At 31.6% G+C, this 16064-nt stretch overlaps 1 long non-coding RNA gene across 1 annotated transcript; it reads left to right on the plus strand.

Moving 5' to 3' along the window:
• The first annotated feature begins 1216 nt into the window (after nt 1-1216).
• LOC110826151 (uncharacterized) lies at nt 1217-2473 on the plus strand. Its single transcript, XR_002542006.2, has 2 exons — nt 1217-1933; nt 2065-2473. It is a non-coding gene; the product is annotated as an uncharacterized LOC110826151 (long non-coding RNA).
• Nucleotides 2474-16064: the final 13591 nt, after the last annotated feature.

The raw sequence follows: 16064 nt of genomic DNA on the forward strand, positions 1-16064 counted from the left end.
ATATTTAATGGATGTAACGTTTCTGCGACTCTGTTATAATTAATAAAGTTAAGTTATTTTACTTAAATTGAGTCTATATAATTTAAGTATACTCCAGTCATTATCTTATAAGACAAGATATAGTTTGTGACATAATATCTTATTATTGATATTCCTTATTTACTTGAAGTTATACATCATAAAAAATTATACCAATCATATACTTTTATGTTATGTCCATTTAAAATTTGTTGATAAATCACCAACGTTTACGTAATGGAATAGAAATACAACTACTATTATTTTGTACACCTAATTTTTTAAATGATTAAATTTATACTTCATAATTTTAACAAGGTGAAGTCGGTACCTAATTTTGGGTTAAAACTATTTTTTTTTTTTTAATTTTAATTATGTTTCATAAAAAGTAAAATTGGGATGTCATTATCATGATATTTATCTTGAAGTGAGCATATCTTTCCCTAATACATAATCAATGGAGTTTTACTTTCACAAGAGGCAAAAATAAAAGTACATCATTAAAATAATAACGAAAATTGGTGAAAGTATTACATATACAAAATTTAGAATTCATTAGGCACAATTAATCCAAGTAAATGTACGGGCTAAAGAGAAAAAGGCTTATGCACTTTAGTAGAATTATGGTATATTGTTTTGACTTGGGCCTAAACCAAATAAATAGTCCTATTTCAGTAAGCCCAAGCCCAAGCCCACCTAAAATATAATTTACAAGAGACAGAACCATCACACGTTCACATTGATTTTAAGAATTTTTCTTTAAAATATAATATAAATACTATTATATATTATGTATAATATACATAAATGCATTTTTTATATATATTTATTAGATATGTGTTAGTAAATTAATTTATATTTATTGACGAATTATTATAAATTGTTATTTAAAATAATTTTTATGTGAGTCATGAAAGATTGATTGTCAATAAAAAATAAACAAAAGAAGAAGGAAAGACAATTTGGAATCTTGAGTTGACAAAATATTTTTTCCCAATACATATTTCTCAAAAATTTAGTTGGGCAAATTGTAACAGGCATCCAGACATTAATTTTCAATTTAATAATTTTCAAATGATCAGGGTTATTTATGATAAAATAATGAGAAATAAATCCGAAGAAATTAAATTAAACACTATAATTAATAAATTAAGGGTCAGGGAGCCAAATGAAAAAAAAAATTAAAATTTTGAGGGCCTTCTACAATTAAAAAAAGATCAAAATGAACTAAATGTTCAAAAACGGGGCTTGGACAGAATTTCAAGAAGTTGTGACACCTCAGCAGGTGAGGTGTCAAAACGGACCAATTAGGGGAGGCCATTTCGGCCTTGTTGAAGACTGGAAAGTTAACTAGGATCTCGTTGATCTGACGGTCAGGAAACACGGAGGGGATAAATGGTCGATATCCTATCTCGCCTTATTGAACGATCCAAATCGCTTCCTATCCAAAATCTCAAATGAACAACCTAGATTGCTTCCCGCCTAAACAAATGAACGGCCTAGATCACTTAGGGAGTGGTCCAACAACAAGAATTTTATGATGTGTAAAAAGACAAAAAAAAAAAAAGGACTTAGTGAAACCCTAGATCGAAGAGTCACTATTCAAGGGGGCAAGATCAGATGACCAGAGATTATTTTTGCATGTGAAAAGATGAAAATAACTCTCATCAATCCAACGGTCTAGATCTTTTGGGAAAAATATCATATGGCTCGTGCTTAAGGTATTTAAATAAACCCTAAAATTGGTTTCTCCCCATTTTGAGAAATCACTACAGAAGATAGGAGAGAATGAGACCAGAGCTTTTCCGATGCATTGAAGGAGCAACGTCACCGCAAGAACATGGCGATCGAGAAGAAAGGAGAGAAGACAAGGAAGACCGTAGTGGACCTTTTACGCCACCAAAGCCGAACTTAAGTAACCTCCTCCGCTCCTCTTCCCCATTTTTTTTTATTGGGATTAACCTTTCCTTTACTCATAGTCCATTTTATATCCGTTTAATTTCCTTTTAATCAATTTATTATATACTTATAGTGCATTAATTTTAGGAAAACACTTAGGGAACTAGGAAAGCCAAGAACAAAAATCAACGATGCTTGCGATTGGAATGCTTGAAATTCTTGAGTCCAGGCACTAACCCAAGGGATGCATTTCTATTTTTAGGTCGAAGTAGTGAATTATTTGAGCATTTTATGTGAGTCAAATTCGTGAAGGGTTGGGTAAGTGATTATGGTACCCTAAAACCCAAAGCACAAATGAGTTTTTGTTGATTTCACTAACTTCGTTTTGTGCTTGAAAAGGGAAATCTGTATAGAAAGCTTTAGATGCTAGCTAGGATAAAAAATGAGACACGGTCCCAGCAGTGTGAACTGGCGCGATAGAGTATGGGATGTGAAGTTCCATTTTCTATTGGGATAATTTACATATTTGCGTGATTGATTTTGTTTCATGCGTTAATTTCCTATTTGCATGTTCGCATCACCTCTTGCATTATTTAATTCTAATGACATGATTTTTAATGGAATTGCATGATGAAATTGAAATGACTAGATAAATAAATTATAGATTGAAGGGTTAAGACAAAAAATTGGGAATTGGATTAATCGACATGTGTTAGTATGGATTAAAAAGGATAATTAATGAGATTTGCGAAAATGATAAGTCGGGATCATGTATTTTAAAATCAAATTGGGAATCATGTAATTCTAATTAAGATATAAAAGGGGATGATGCAAATGCTCGGAACTTAAAAGAAAATAAAGTCATAAATTAAATGCTGAAGCGAAATAAACCCACATTCCTTACACATAAATTAACATGCCCAATAAGTCTACAGAAATGTCTATTTAGCAGCGGTTCATAAAAAAAAAATATAATAACATATGAAAATAGTAAATAAATATTGTAAGGAGGTTAACTTCTACTAGTTCTTGATAAGATTCGGAGAGACACCTATTCACAGCCCTCCTACTGATTAGGATCTGGATCTTTGTCTTCTTGATCTAAAATGGTTAATAGGGGAGAGGTTGAACTACACTATCTTAATAAGAATATCATACTACTTATTGATACAGAAACTGAAGGTTGGTAAAAATCATAAAAACAACCAATATAGCTCTTAATTTAAGTATTCATTTATCATAAGAAAAATCATTTATTACATACTATTGCGAGGTTTCCAAAATCGACCTATAGAGACAATAACTCAAATAATATTATGATCTCATATTCAAGTGAGTAAGAACAATAACTTTCTTTTTCTATTTGCTTACTGGTATCCTTAGAGGTCCATAGAGATGTTCCACTACGCGTGAACCTAATATCTGAATTTGTCAATTAACTGGTCGTCTCCATACTCTATCCGGTATGAGCGCCAAAAATACAATCCGTCAATACCTCGTTTGATATGAGGGTGAATTGGGTCGTCTTATACCCCATTTGGTATGAGTGTCGATACCCCATCCTTCGACACCCCATCTAGTATGAGGTAACGTTCACGGTAGGGTTCCCTATGTACCCGGTCCACCACCATCTCTCAGGATATCCAGTAAGACAATTATTCATTAATTCACATAACCAAACAATTTTCTATTTGCATATTAATTTTAAATTTCACAAAATCAACCGTAAATCACGCATGACAAGCAATATATGCAACAAGAAAGCACAACTAAATCATTTAACCATTCCAACATATCGTCATATATTTAAAATTGTAAAATCAAATAATCAGTTAAATAGAACAAATGAATAACTAACCAGTTCTGTATGTATTAGTGACCTATAATTATTCTCGAAGTTTTTTTAAATTTTACAAAATACTATATTATTAATTCTTAAATTTTAATTTCATAACAGAGAATAAGGTGATGGATTTTTACTCGAATCAGTGTCCGAAACACTAAATATTTTACTGTACCTATTGGCGGTCCCCGGATTTTTTGAATTTTTTTGCGAAGATTAAAACACGCTTCACATATCTAAAAATACCCTAAAAATCCAAAATCAGTGTTAAAACTCATTTCCAGCCAATTTTGGAGTTTCGGCACGGCGGCACCGCCGTGCTCTGGTGACGGTATCGCCGCCTGCAGCGGTGATTTACCTCGGTCTGTCTGTTTTCAGCTAGTTTTGTCCGGTTTCAGCTGCCTTCATATATATTTATGTGAAAAAATATGTTAAGGGGCCTCGGTTGGCCGAAAAAAATCAGAAAATAAAAACCTACCGGTGTGAAGTTTTTCGGGTACGACAGCTCCACAAACTCACCTTCGCGGTTGAGCTTTTTTTTCGGGTCAACTTGTAAAAAATATAACAGTAAAAAAATCGCACGAAATGGGAAACGGGAAGGGGCTCATCAGAGGAAGTTGCAGGTTTTGCCCGCGGCAGCTCCGCCAGGCTTTGCCCGCGGTTTTCAGCTCATCCGCCGTTTGTTTTACTCCGATATGGATACATGGGTGCTCAAAATCAAATTCCAAATGGGTAGGAGAATTTTTATCTTTTTTTGTAGTCAAAGGTGGCTCCAATGCGGCGATGGGCGACGATCAGCTCTTTTTTCTGGCGACTGGTTCTTCTTCTTCGACGGAAGACTGGCACCTAGGGTTCAGGTTCACTGTGATGCAAAATATTTATACCCATTTCATGTTAATCTGAACTGTCTATTGCGTTTGATCTCGATCGTTCGATCGCGCCTAAAGAAAAAACGATTCTAGGCCGTTCATTGCGTTTGATCTCGACCATCCGATCTCGCCTAAGGAGAAAATAAATTTAGGTCATTCATCACGTTTGATCTCGACCGTAAGGAGGGAAGGGATGTGGACTGTCCACGCACGCGAGATCGCTTCTGGGTCGTCTGATCACAGGGCACGCGGATCACCAGCGTGGCCTCTCACGTGGCGCACTCCGATTCATCGAGGCTGCTAATTGGGCAGTCCTACGTGGCCAAAATTTTCTTATTTGCATTCTGACCTCCAGTTTCCGATTTTTCTTTTGAAAACACCATCCGAACCAAAATTTTCACCATTTTTTTCTAAAATTGTTTTCAATTTCATCTCTACCCTATTTTTTTTTTTCATAATTCTACATTAAATTAAAATTTATTAATTTCAAAATTAGATTCTTATACATTTTTAGAATGTTAAAATTAATCCATGTCCAAATTCTATACCCGGGTATTAGAGATGAAGCGAATCTAATGGTGATAATAATTAGTATAAATAAATTAGTAAATGAAAATAATGGATAAATTGAAATTTAGGTAAAGTTGGGTAAGTGATACAAATTAAATATTTTTAGAATAATTATTGGATGGAATGAAAAAAAAATAAAACATAATAATCTGGAAATTTGGTAATGAGTACGACGACTTAATGAGTAGAGGATATTGCATGTGGGTAGGACACTTGTGAGTTGATATTTTAAACTGCATGAGGAATAAAGTAATGGCTTACTAATTGATTAATTTTGGACTAGGTAATGTAGTGAATAAGATAGGCTAGCAAGAGATAAATGATTAATTGAGTAATTTGGTATACTTAAGATATATAAAGCATGGGAAAACAATATAATTAAGTAACGAAAGATAGAAATGCAAGTTAAAATTCATAGGAAAAATAGTAAAAAGGGAGGGAATTAAGAACAATCAAGAAGAGAATTGTGCATTGAAATTAGATGAATTAAAGACGACGGAAAGAAAATTTTAAAATTGGGAGTGTTTATAAAACTATAAGTGATAAAGTATAAGTGAAGATAACATAAAAATTGTAATCTAAAATTTAAATTTAAATGATCATTTAAAACTTAAGTGGAGAGTAATTGAGAATTGTTTGGGTTAATGGAGTTAACATCTCAGGGATTTGCTGAATTAGTCAAATAAACAATTGGTAATTGAGTGTATTAAATTGGATAGGTGAATTCCAAATAATAGATTAGAATGGGTTAGGCTAGAGGAAATGATATAACTATTCGTTTAAGTAATTATGAAATTAAAATGAAAATAAGACAATAGGTATAATATAAGCAGAAAATGCATATGGATTGGGGATCAAACCTTAGGGGAAAGTGTAGTTTGTAAAAAAGATCAAAATCCATATTTGTTTAGTCATAAATCAAGAAGGAAAATGTGCGTGTGTGACTGAGATTCAATGGGATCCGTGGTGAACCCCACTCATGGATGGATGATCTGGAACCTATCAAGATGTGGATAGGTATATGTGCATTTTGACCTGATCTGGGTCACCAAGCGATTTACTACTGTGACCAATCCGATATGATTTTTTAGCTGTCGAGAACCATATGCTATAACATTTTTATATTGCATCAGTACACAGCCCAGACCTTGGTGAGATGCGTCATTATACACTGCATATCGTTCGGTACCACTAGGAATGGTGAGTATTGGGGCAATAATGGGTTGACACTTGAGTTCGACAAAACCTTTCTCGCAATTACTAACCCACACAAACTTCACACTATTCTTTGTCAACTTAGCGAATGGTGCTGCAATATTTGAGAATCTTTTTACAATCCTGCAGTAGTACCCAACGAGTCCTAGGAAACTTCAGATCTCAGTCACCTTAATGGGGTAATTAGAATTTCGAAGAAACAGTGATTTCATATTTTTGAATACATGCATGTATATATCCTTTAAGTTTTTGAGTGAGTATATATCCTTTAAAATAGGCTACATATAGATAAAAAATAATATTATATATATGTATTAACTTAAATTGAGAAAGAAAACATGTACACAAAATTGTAGAATAATATAGACCAAATTTACTTGATGATGTACCTTAACGCGTGCATTTAATTATTAATTAAATGTAGAAATGATTAATATAGGTTGATGATTTATGGTTTAACATAGTGAGTGTATGTTACAATTATATACATAAAAGATTTGTATAGTAATTACAAAATAAATATTAAAGTAAAATTTAAATATTTGAATTACTGTATCATAAGGTTTTACCCTAACTCTTCGAATATTACTATGAGATAAAATTTCTATATTACTCCATTTTAAAATTACAATAACTTTTTTTCTTTGAGTATGGGATTAGCACTTTTTGAAAAGTTATTTTAATTTAACCATTAATTATAGGTATAATATTTTATTATTGATATTTTTTGCTCACTTGAAGTTATACATCATAAAAAGTTATAGCAATCATATACTTTTATATTTGTCAATTATATTTATATAAAATTTGTCGATCAATCACTTATGTTCATGTAATGGAATAGAAGTGCGACTATAATTATTTTATATTAGCCTAATTTTTTAAATAATTAAATTTATACTTCATAATTTTAACGAGGTGAAGTCCATATTTAATTTTTGGTTAAAACTATTTTTGTTTAAATTTTAATTATAGTTGTTATTATTATCACAAAGTGTCTTTGTGTAACAACCCATACTCTAGATGGAGTTACGAGCATCCTTACACAAGTATAGGTATCATATCATATTAATATAGAACACAAAAATTTATAAAATTGCTTACAACTTTATCCTTGCACTTTAAATGGAGTTCTTAAAGGAAACATTAACAAACCACGTAGTGAGTCACTAGTCTCGAGAAATTAAATAGTAGTTTAAAGTTCGAAAAATTAAATTGACATTAATAGAAGTCAGGGCATGGTCTGTACACCTTTTAGATCTCTTTATTATTTCGTTTGATCTTGGACTTGAACTTGGTTCTCCTGTTCTAAAAATAATGAATTGAATAAGCCACACGTGCTCAGTAAAAAAAATTTAATACCTAATCTATATAGCCAAATATAGTACATATGTTGTCCTCTTAAGTTTTATCTACCCATAACTAGAATTCTATAGTATTTTCTCAATATTTTTAATCATATACAATGTGGTCTTTTCATTTAATAACTTCGTTGGTCACTACAATTTAATTCTTACAATTACAATAACCATTTTATTTCTTGTTTTACCTCGATAGTATAATATTTTCTAAAGCACACTGTAGCATAATTCACAATTCACTTGTAATAGTTCAGTAATTTCTCAAAAACACGATACAGTACGGTTCATATTTCACAGTCATAATTCACAGTACAGTTAACACAAACACTTAGACTTTATAATTTTAACGTATGATGCCGTTTAAATTACTATCAATGAGAACAGTAGGGATCTCCTCTATCAACGTGGCCCCAATCACAGTAAAAATAAAACGGTACGATACGCTCACAAGGTACATAATCATAGTAGGTGCAGACAATTAACCATGAGATAGGGTTTACCGACAATTGTCTCGCTGAGTTTCGGCCATTCACGTACACATCCCTCAATGATGTATGATTAAACGAGTTTTAAAGATTTTTTTGACACTTTGTACGTACTTTTGACCTTTTAAATGTACACTCTACATCTATTCATATTATCTTTATTTTAATAACTCAGCACTTATTAAAAATTTAATATTACTTGAAAATGTTGTATTTAACTTTTTCTTATCAATAATTTACATTCATATGTTATTCATTTTATGTTCTCCATTATTTACATTATTAATTTACATTGATCAAACCCATTTAGATCCTTAAAGCTCTTCGACGTGGTTTATCGCGTGTCTCCCTTTGATTGGTTATTCAGGACACCTCAACTGCTGAGGTGTCTAATTTTTCAGAGTTTATGATTTTTACCCCAAACTTGGCAATCTTTTTTGTTTTAATCCTTTTAGATTTTACATTTTTCTTTTAATTTCCCAATATATTCTCAATTTGTCCCTTATGAATACTTCCTTAATTGAATATTATTTATTTATTTATGACCCTCCTCATTTCCTCAAACTCCCATATTACCTACTCTTGAGAATGATATTGCCATAAGGCTTTAACCAACTATATTTCTTTGTTTCTCGATATTCTCTCTATTCGATCTAGTATGTGTATGAGTACTCCTTCGTAGGGCAGATTCTTTTCTAGTGGAATTGATTCATATTGTAGAACATGGGTGGGATCAGGGTGGTACTTACATAGTGTTGATATATGAAACACATTGTGGACTCTTGATAACTCTAGTGGTAGTGCTACCTTGTAAGTAGTTGTACCAGTTCATTCTAATACTTCAAAAAACGCAGTAAATCCAAGCTTAATTAAATTTTTTAGAATCTCAAGAGATTTATCATTGATGATACCTTTTAGAAACACATGGTCACCTACCTCAAAAATCAGGTATTTCCTTTTATTATATGCGTAGCTCTTCTCGGCTCCTAGAATATATTAGGATGTCATCTATGTAGATGATGACGTACCGGTCTAGAAAGGCTTAAATAATATGTTTATTAATTCCATAAAGATTGTAGGAGCATTCGTTAATTCAGAAAGCATAACCAAAAGTTCGTATTGACCATACTTGGTTCGAAAAGTTGTCCTAGCGACATTCTTTGTCCTGATTTTCAACTGATAGTAGCTAGAGCACAGATCTATTTTTGAGAATACCTAGACTCCTTGTAGTTGATAAAAAAGATCATCTATTCTTGGAAGCGAATACTTGTTTTTAATGGTCACTTGGTTGAAATCTCTATAGTCTATACACAGTCGTATTGTTTCATCATTCTCCTTCACAAATAGAACCGGTGCGCCCCTTGGTGATACACTCGGCCAAATAAAATTTTTATCTAATAGTTCTTGTAGTTGTTTTCTCAGTTATTTTAATTTAGCTCTTGTCATTCTGTACAGAACCTTAGAAATCAGTTAACTTCCTAGTGATAGTTCAGTAGAGGATTCTACCTCTTTATCAGGTAGCAATCCAAAAAGGTCTTAAAGGAATACATAAGGAAAATCTCTGACCACTAGTATCTCCTGAACTATAGCTTTATTATTCTCGTTTCCTAGCACATATATTGTAATGATTTATATAAAAATAAAGGACAATATTTATACTATATTTATTTTCTTGGAGTACTTAAGGTTCATATGATTTCGAGTAAAGGTTCCAAATATATATTTATTTTACGTAGAAAAAGGTTTTTTATTAGGAATCTTAAATACATTTTTCTTACTAAAGTAATCTATGTTTGCATTGTAGGCTGCTAGTTAATTTATTCTTAAGATTATATCGAAATCCCTAATATCTAGTAGTACTAGGTCTACTCCAAATTCCCTGCCAGCAATTTCTGCAGTATAATCTTTATACAGTACATCAATATATAATACATCATTCATTAGAGTGGACACCACTAACGTATAATTCAAATATATTATACTGATATCCAAGTAAAATTTAAATATGTGTGATATAAATGAGTGTGTGGAACTAGGATCAATTAAAACTTTAGTAGGATGTTTAAATATAGAAAAGTACCCTAGATTACATCTAGTATTGCCTCTGTATCTTGGGCTAGCATATACTCTGTTGTGAACTAATGGTTTAACTTGTTCTGGAGGTTCTGGGCAATCGCGAATCATATGTTGAGTGCTGCCGCACCTGAAACAAGTACCAGTTGAAAGGTAATAAGGTCAGTTCCCATGGTTTTTGCCACATTGTGAACAATTTGTGAATTCCTTACAATTGGGGTCTTCAGAGTGAAAATCTGAATAGCTTTTTACTTCTTATCCAGCTTGCTACAGGTTAGAAATGGCCACTTATTAGTTAAAAATATTTTAGAGCCCTCTACTTATCGTCGAAATAATACTTCAACCAGTTGAGCCTTTTCTATGACCCCTTGATAGGCTGGCAAGGCAAAAATGACCACTTGGGTGTAAAGATCGAGAATCAATCCTCTCTCAGATGATCTAGTTTTCTTCAGCTTGTTCATCATCACATCAAATGCAAAACAACACAATTATATAAATTTTTTAGGATACTCTGCCATTGAAATTTTCCCTTTGCGAAGCTCTAAATATTTTGTCTCTTTCTGTTGTCTGAAAAAGTAAGGAAAAAACTCGGAGTTAAATGCATCTAGAAAGGTTTCCTAGGTGATGGGAGGGATAAGGGCTCCCTTCTTTAAACTCCACCAAGGCTCAGCTGATCCTTTAAGCATGAAGGTGGCAAGTTGTACTTTCTACTCTGCGATTTCCATTACCCAAAAGAGTTTCTCAATTTTTTTAATTCACTCTTCCTCTGTTAGAGGATTAGATTCGCCTGAGAATGCTGGGGGACCCAAACACTTGAACTTCTCTATATTATTGGTGTTAACACCAACATGAACCACATTTTAGTACTAATAGTAGGGTGGTTTAGGATGTAATTCTCTCTCAAACTATAACAACTAAGCTTTCCACAACTCGACATAGTCTGTTAAATCTTTTTTATTAGAGTTCTGTTGAATAGGAAATAAGCCTTGTGGAACAAGGGGCAGTACTTGGTGAGTTGGGGGCAAGACTTATTGAGCTAGGGATGGAACTTGTTGAATTGGGGGCGACACTTATTGACTTGGGGATGGACCTTGTTCAGTTGGGTTGGCCCTTTTCGAGGTCCAGCTCTTCCTTTTTTCATTATTTTTTTGGGTACTAATCTTGCATTTCAAAAAAAATAACTTCATCTTAGAATACAAGAACTTAAGTTTTCTTCTATTTAACATAAATTCTTAAGTCTCAAATGCAATAAATGGTCCTAGGAATGTTGCTTTAATACCAACTGTAACGACTCACACTCTAGATAGAGTTGCGAGCATCCTTTCACAGTTATATATATTATATTATATTAATATAGAACACAAAAATTTATAAAATTATTTAAAATTTCATCCCTTGCACTTTAAATAGAGTTTTTAAAGGAAACATTAACAAATCACATAGTGGGTCACTAGCCCCTAGAAACTAATTAGTAGTTTAAATTTTGAAAAATTAAATCGACATTAATGTAAGTTAGCGCATAATTCTTACATTTTTTATGTCTCTTTACAATTAAATCTGATCTTAGGCTAGACTATGGTTCTCTTGTTATGAAAATAATAAATTAAATAAGCTACACGTGTTTAGTAAGAATAATTTAATAGCTAATCTACATAACCAAATATAATACATATATTGTCCTATTAAGTTTCATCCACCCATAACTGGAATTCTATATTATTTACTCAATACTTTTACTGTTACACAATGTAGTCTCTTCACTTAATGATTTCGTCGGTCATTACAACTTAATTCTTACGATTGCAATTATCATTTAATTTTCTTGTTTTACCTCAATAATATAATATTTTTTGTCGCGCACAATAACATCATTCACAATTCACATGTAATAGTTCAACAAGTTCTAAAAAATACGGTACAATATGATTCATATTTTACAATCATAATTCACAGTATAGTTAACACAGAGACACTTAGACTCTATAATTTTATCGTACGATACCATTTTAATCACTATCAATGAAAATAGTAAGGATTCTCTATTAAAGTGGCCCCGATCACAGTACAAATAAAATAGTACGATAAGTCCACAAGGGACAATCGCAGTAGGTACACATAATTGCACATGAGATATGGTTCATCAACAATTGTCTTGCCAAATTTTGCCACTTATGCACACATCCCTTCGTGATAAGTGATCAAATGAGTTTTAAAGATTTTTTTTTGACACTTTATACTAACTTTTGAACTCTTGAATGTACACTCTACATCTATTCACATTCTCTTTATTTATTCAGTACTTATTAAAAATTTAATATTACTTGATTATGTTGTATATAACTTTTTCTTATTAGCAATTTACATTCATTCGTATGTTATTTATTTTATGTTCTCCATGATTTACGTTCTTAATTTGCATCGATCGAACCCATATTAAATCCTTAAAACTCTATTTCAAGTTCTTTCTTACATTACATTACAAGAAATGCTACATTATATGGCCCAATTAATTTTTTTTTATTTGGTCCATCGGCTTTTGTTTTTCACATCTAGCCCCATTATAGACATTTAAATCTTTGGTCAATTTTTTAATATTGTATTGGGCCTAGAGCCCACACTACTATGCAATTTAATTTCTTCAATCCATATAATAATTCTATATAGGTCCAATTTATCATTCCTAATTTAAAAGCATCTTTGACACCACTCTTGGGTCGGTAGCTTTAACACTATTAATTTACTTCATTAAGCTCGTTTAATATATATTTTGTAATGACCCACAACCAGATTCCTATCCCAAGTTAATACATGGTTCTGTTTTTCCTTGGACCAATAAATCAAGCCCAACTAGGTTCTGTTTAAGCCCATTTTCAACCCTTGGATTTATTTCACTAATTACAACACTTATATATTTAAATATATTTTATTATTTTTTTTCTATTGTTATTTATTTATTTATTATTTGGCCCATCACATTATTCGAGTCTGGCCGATTAAGGATGGTTTGGCCCAACACTTATATATATGTGTGTGTATATATATATATATATAAATAAATAAATAAATAAAATAAAAAATAAGATCAATTGGCAATATTGCATATATATGTATGTATATATATGTAATTAAATAAAAGAAATTAAACAAAAAAAGAAAATTATTTACCACTAAGAAACCACCAATTCGGTGGTTTGTAAAAATGGAAAAAATTGTGGTTTGGAGAACCATGCAAGAACAATAAAAAATCATATTATATGTTTGGAAGTGGATCCAAATAAGATAAAATCATCTCAGTACCATACCATACATTAATAAACTATTCTTTTTAAATTTTAATTAAAGTTGTTATTATTGTCACAAAGTGTCTTTGACATTGTTAAAGAAATATTTAAAAATTAATTTTTAAGATACAATTATATATATCTATATAATTACAAAATAAAAATTAAGATAAAATTTAAATATTTGAATTACTGTATTGTAGAATTTCACTCCAACTCTTCGAATATTAATTCTAGATAAAATTTATAACGTCTTATCTTTTCTGTTGAGAAAAGAGCGCTACTACATGTATATGTGTATATATATATATATTGCGTGTGCATTATGCTGTGTTATGTATATATATATGTGTGTTTAAGTGTGTGGATATAAGATGGATGTGTAGGTATAAAGTATGTATTTAAATAAATTATGTGCTTCATGAATATATGTGATTAAATATATAACATAGAATCTGTCTACTAGCTGTATATATATAAATTGATATGAATATGATTTACATGTATGTATAAATGAGTGTATGAATATTAGAGCTTGTGCAAATGAATGATGCATGAATCTTTGTATGTGTGTTAGTGTATATATAAAGAAGGCATAGGTATCATGTAAATAGGTGAGTTAGAGTAATAAAATTGATTTACAATTAAAAGACAAGAAAACTCATTTAACTAGTATCAAAGATGGGTGGGTGTGAATGTGTGGCCAATTTGGCATGTGATGTAGGTGAATCCGACCTGTAGATACAGCCTCAGTCAGACGTGATTGGGAAGTTCTATACTAAACGTCGTAGTTGGGAATTTGTTATCTGTTACTTGGTACTCATAGCCTTCAAAGAATGGGGGTTTGTTATTTGTTACTTGGTACTCATAGCCCTTCAAAGAATGAGCTTTGTTATTTGTTTAGCTATCCACGTGGTAGAGAGGATCCGTTTTGTCCTTGATGATATCGGCAAAAATGACATTGTGCGATGAAACTTTAAAAGACATAAAAGTGAAAATTATAAATAATGGTGAAACCTTAATAAGCAGGAAAGTGAAATAAAGAATAATATGTGCAAATAATTGTGTTTTGTCAAATAAGTGTGTAAACTGTGAAAGTGTGAATAAGTGTATATGGATATGATGTGAATATGTGATAATATGACTGCGAAAGGTTTGACAATTTTATTTCTAGATAAAAAATGTAAGGTGTACCACTCCATAAAGGTCTTATTATCGAAATAGCCATGTCGCTCAATAGATGTTTATCCTTCTTGCCAAGATTTAACTTCAAGAGCAGCATTATTATCTCACTCCTTCACAAAATATGGATTATCTCTAACACTGTTGGTATGGTCACTTAAGTTTTGGAGGCCTTAAAACTTTATAACATAAACAAATATTCATGGGTTGCCACAGCTGCTATGTTCCAGCTTGTTATGTGAAGATTGTGTGCTGGGAAAATAATATAATATTTTATTTCCACTAGAAAGTATGTTGAAAGCATTGCAGCCACTTAAACTCCTTCATTCAAACATATGTGAGCCAATTTCTCCTATCTCCAACTGACTATAATATTGGAGTAAAAAATGATCATGAGTCATTTTCACAGGCCATGAGTTATAGATGATTAAAATTATGGTTTAATGCCGTGAAAGATGAAATGGATTCCATGAAGAGTAACAAGGTATGGGATCTTGTTGAGTTGCCTAATGGTGCAAAAGTCATTAGCTATAAATGGGTCTTCAAAAGAAAAAAGACTCATTAAAAAACATTGAGAGATATAAGACACGTTTTTTTGCAAAGGGATTCACTCAAAGGAAGGAATTGACTACACAAAGTCTTTTTTTCTGTATCTAAGAAATATTTTTTACGAATTATATTGGCATTGATAGCTCATTTTGATCTAGAGTTACAATAAATGGATATGAAAATGGTGTTCCTCAATGATGATCTAGAGGAAAAGGTTTATATGAAACAATTAGAAGGATTCTCCTCTAGTGATGGTGAGCACTTAGTGTGCAAGTTGAAAAAATCCATATATGGATTGAAATAAGCCTCCCATCAGTGGTATTTGAAATTCCATGATGTTATTTCTTCATTTGATTTGTGAAAACATTGTGGGTCGATGTATATACTAAAAGATCAGTGAAAGCAAAATTTGTTTCCTTATCTTATATATGGATGATATTATACTTGCAAATAATGATAAGGGAATGTTGTTGAGGTGAAACAATTTCTCTGTAAAAGTTTTGATATGAAAAATATGGGTGATGTGTTCTATGTTATAGGCATTAAGATTCATAGAGACAGAAATCGATGTATTCTACGTCTGTATCAAGAAACCTATATAAACAAAGTTTTAGAGAAGTTTTGAATGAAAGATTGTTCACCAAGTATAGCTCCCACTATGAAGGGAGACAAGTTCAATTTGAATCAATGCCCGAAGAACGATTTAGAGAGGGAATAAA

This window comes from Carica papaya, chromosome 8 (genome assembly GCF_054855325.1).
Source record: "Carica papaya isolate Zhongbai chromosome 8, ASM5485532v1, whole genome shotgun sequence".
Classification (NCBI taxonomy): domain Eukaryota; kingdom Viridiplantae; phylum Streptophyta; class Magnoliopsida; order Brassicales; family Caricaceae; genus Carica; species Carica papaya.